We start from the raw sequence: 5,000 nt of genomic DNA on the forward strand, positions 1-5,000 counted from the left end.
ATCTTCAGTTTTCCCTGGGTAGATCAACCCCACTCGACCCCCGATTGAGGGGGGGGTGCGGGTAGGGGGGATTGGCCTGACCGCTGTCCTATTGGTCAGGCTTGGTCACGTGTCCCCACATCCTTCACAGCTCGCTGCCCTCCTCCTGGGACCTCGATGTTGTCACGTGACTCGTAGAAGGTAGCTGAAATTGAGATCTCAGGGGGAGTAGACTGGTATAGGATGGTTGGAGGGGGGTGAGACTCTGGGTAGGGTCCCAAAACTCGTGGCATTTCGACCCATGCTTGCTGGCGGGGTCTTTTGTTATTTGAAAAAAGGTGGCGTAATAACCGCCATTACTAACAGCCCCCCATTTTAGCAGAGATTTTGTCCTAAAACAGGACAAGAACTCTGCAAGCAAGGTCTGAAGCCACTATCCTTAATGATTCCTCCCTCAGTGAGTCTCACCACGATAATGGATAAATATCTAAGCTGCAACTAGGGTCATCATTTTACGTTATTTTGACAGTAAATTAACTTTAAGTGCCACATAGAAATAAGTATGCTGGCTGTGAGGCAGCAACTGAAAAAATTAAAAAATGGAAAATTGAAAATTAAAATGTAAAAGATGGTTAAAGTTAAGTGACCTAGTGCAGTGGTAGGCATAAAATTAAAAAAAAAATTGGCATATATGCAAAAAAAGGATAAAATAAATACATGAAAATGAATTAAATACAAATAATGATGCCAAGATGGCTCCTCAAGTTTATCTACCTGGGGAGACACCAAGGCCAATAAATATTTTTTCATACAAACTAAATTTAACTACTGACTATGGCTACGCTATGGACATGGCACTGTGCATTGGGCACTAATGCCGGGAGAACACATCTCTCTCATACGAGTTCTTTAGGCGCTTGACCTTCCAGTTGTAGTTCTGGAGGTCTATGCCGCACCTCATGAGCCCTTTATTCCCATTACGTAGCTCGTCAAGTAGTTTAGATGGTTAGAGTGCCCTCCCAGTCCCTCATGGGCCATTCGTAGCACCGACAAGCGGGAATTATGGGGGACAACTATAAGCTGGCGCAGGGCCTCAGCAGGATTGTGAGAACCTCGGGTTATCTTAAGGAGCACCTCATCCTTTAGCAGGAACTCAGCCTTAGAGGGGCCATTCATTTCCACCTCGTTCGAGTTGGCGGGTGCCCTGTTGTTTACCAATGTCTCATCCAGCAGTGGGAACCTGATGAGCTTTGTCTGGCTCCTTGGGGTCTCGGCGCTGATGGGTGGTTCGCCTCTTGCCTGTTCTGAGACCTCTGGTCTGGTGATTGAGATAGCCCTATTTCCAGGGATGTTCAGTGGCACAGTTTCACCCGGATTGAATTTGCGGGTACTCGGCTCAGACTCACGGTGGGAAAAGGGAGACCCCTGGCCCTCCTCTGAGGTCTCTGGCATGACGCTTGGAGTAGCCCTATCCCCTGTGGTGGAAAGTGGCACACCTTCACCAGAATTAACTTCTGGCGTACGAAGCTCAGACTCACTGCTGGAGGAGGTAGACTCTTGGGCCTCCTCACTTAGCGAAGCTACCTCACCAAGGTCAATGTCACCGAGCCAGTCGTCTTCCCATGCAGGTTGCGTCATAACAGTTTTAGGCTCCAGCTTGGCAGCCTTCATGCACCTGAGGGGCACTCGCTGTACACCCTTCACGGGCTTTTGACCCAAGCATGAGTTGTAGCCCTAATGTGCAAGATCACTCCCTGCCCCCAGTCCGCACTTCTTGCTGAGCTGGGACGTGGTCACCTTCAGTTCCACTGTAGGGAGTTCCTCGGTGAACCCTTCAATGAAGTGGATCCTCCTACATACATATATATATATATATATATATATATATATATATATATATATATATATATATATATATATATATATATATATATATATACTTATATAAATAATATATATATATATATATATATATATATATATATATATATATATATATATATATATATATATATATATATATATTTATATATATGTATATATATATATATATATATATATATATATATATATATATATATATATATATATATATATATATATATATATATATATATATATAAATATATATATATATATATATATATATATATATATATATATATATATATATATATATATATATATATATATGTATATATATATATATATATATATATATATATATATATATATATATATATATATATATATATATATACATATATATATATATATATATATATATATATATATATATATATATATATATATATATATATATATATATATATATATATATATTCCTGTGTGCAAGTGTGTATTTACGTTCAGTTAAGACTGTCCAATATCCCTATTTCATCCAGCTATTCTCGTTATAGTTTTTCCCTTTTGGCATTTTTCCGAATATATATACATATGTATTATATATATATATATATATATATATATATATATATATATATATGTATATATATATATATATATATATATATATATATATATATATATATATATATATATATATATATGTATGTGTATATATATATATATATATATATATATATATATATATATATATATATATATATATATATATATATATATATATATATAAATATATATATATTATATATATGTGTGTGTGTGTGTGCGTATATATATATATATATATATACATATATATATATATATATATATATATATATATATATATATATATATATATATATATAAATATCTATATATATGTATAAATACATACATGCATATATATATATATATATATATATATATATATATATATATATATATATATATATATATATATATATATATATATACATATACATATAGAGGTGGTATATCTTAGCAATCCATGTTTACCAACGGTTATACTCTTATAAGCGAATGAACAACTTGATGGAGTAATGAGAGTTGTGGGTGTGGAGGAAATGCCCCCCTTAATCTAGATGAAGTCACAGGAGGCTGGGTGACGGATGGGTTTAAGGTGATGGACTAACGGTCTATTCGGCTTCTACTTGTTTTGCCTGATGGTTGATGTTACTAAAATATGTATGGACCGGCAGCGGTCACTTGCCTTAGTTAGATAGGCACTGAGCATCACAAGGAACTGGCTATACTTTGATGTATTCAGCCAATGAATCCTCTATGGATTTACTCAGTCATGGAGAGAGAACATGAAAGAATGGCCCCAAGTCCCAGCCATAGTGGGCTATTAAGAATCTCCTAGTTTGTAGATGCTAAAGAAAAATTTAAAACAGTTAATTGGAATGTTAGAAGCATTAATCAGATTGGGAAGTTACAGCAAGTGAGTATGAATTTATGAAAAATAGTTCGAATATCTTGGCCCTAAGTGAAACACGTTAAAAGGGATTGGTATGGAAACTTTTGGAAGGGAAATATATATATTTACTCAAGAAGATCATATGGAGCTGAAGAGAGTTGGTAAGAATGATGCTGAAACTAATAGAAGAAAAGGCATTAACCGAGTGTAGAGCTGTAAATAATAGATTGTTACTTGCAAAGTTCAAGTCAAAGCTGTGCAATATGAGTATTATAATTTTCTATGACCCAACAAATGATTACCGTGAGGAAAGGAAAGATGAATACTATGAAGAACTGCAGAGGATAATAGATGAGATCCCCGAGAGAGATATGAAAATTGGGATTGGCGACTTCAATGCTAAAGTTGGAAGAGATAATCAAGTGATAGAGAATATGATGGGTGTCGAGTGTCTTGGCGAATGTTTCTGTTCAGCAAACAATCTTGTCATTGAAGGTACTCTTTGCCAACATAAGAACATCCACAAATATACATAAACTTCACCATGTGGTAATTACAAAAATCAGAATGATCGCATTGCTATTAATATAGAGAGAATTAGGACTCTGAGAAATGAAAGAAGCCTAAATGGTGCAGATATTGGTAGTGATCACCAACTCCTCGTTGCTACACAGAAATTAAAACTGAAAGCACCCAACAGAAAGATAGTTAGAATACCCAGATTTGATACAACTAAGCTTTTAGAGGAAGAGCACGGAGAAACATTTGCAATTGAATTTAGGGATTGATTTGCAATCATAGAGACTTTAAGAAACAAAAAACAGACAATTAATGAAGAATGGTGTGATATCAAGAACATATATCAGTCAGTTGGTAGTGAAGTCTTGGGACAAAAAGTTACAAGGAGAAAGCCATGGATACCAAATAATACTTGGAATACAATAAAAAGACAGAAATGGACTGTTGAAAGTTTTCGAGAAAGTAATGATAATTACAAAGTAGAGCATGCTAAGTATTCCATTATTGACTGTGAGGTAAAAAGAGAGGCCAGTAATGACTAGAGAGAGCATTTAGACAGTAAAGCAGATGAAGCCGGCAAAGCTATAAATTCAGGAAGAGACTATGGTGTGAGAATTGCTCTTAGAATTAGTAATGAAATCTTGACTGAGGCAAAGAAGAAGAAGCATATACCCCTCAAAAAGAGAGATTGCTCTGCTATGGCAGTAGAAGATGAAGAAACACAACGTTTGATGGAACACTTTAGTGAGGTTATGAATAGGACATATGAAGGGAATAATTTGATTGATATACCTAAAACTGATGAAGACCTTGATGTGCCCAAGAATGAATTCAGTGTATTTGAAGTCGAAAATACCCTAAAAAAGATAAAGAGATGGAAACGTTTGGATATGATTGAATAACTGTCGAGATGATACTCGCCGAAACTGAAACGAATCCAAGACTACTTAAATTATTATTTTGTAGAATGTGGAATGAAGAGGCAAAACCTGACGAATGGGAGTTAGGAGTGTTGGTGAAAATACATAAAAAGGGAGACGTGACTGATTGCAATAATTACAGTGGTCTAGGTTTGGAATTCAAATCACCTAAATTTTCATATAAAGATCAGACTATATATCTGTTTAGTTAGATCGTTGTTAATCTATGGATATGA

This window comes from Palaemon carinicauda, chromosome 13 (assembly GCF_036898095.1).
Source record: "Palaemon carinicauda isolate YSFRI2023 chromosome 13, ASM3689809v2, whole genome shotgun sequence".
NCBI lineage: Eukaryota > Metazoa > Arthropoda > Malacostraca > Decapoda > Palaemonidae > Palaemon > Palaemon carinicauda.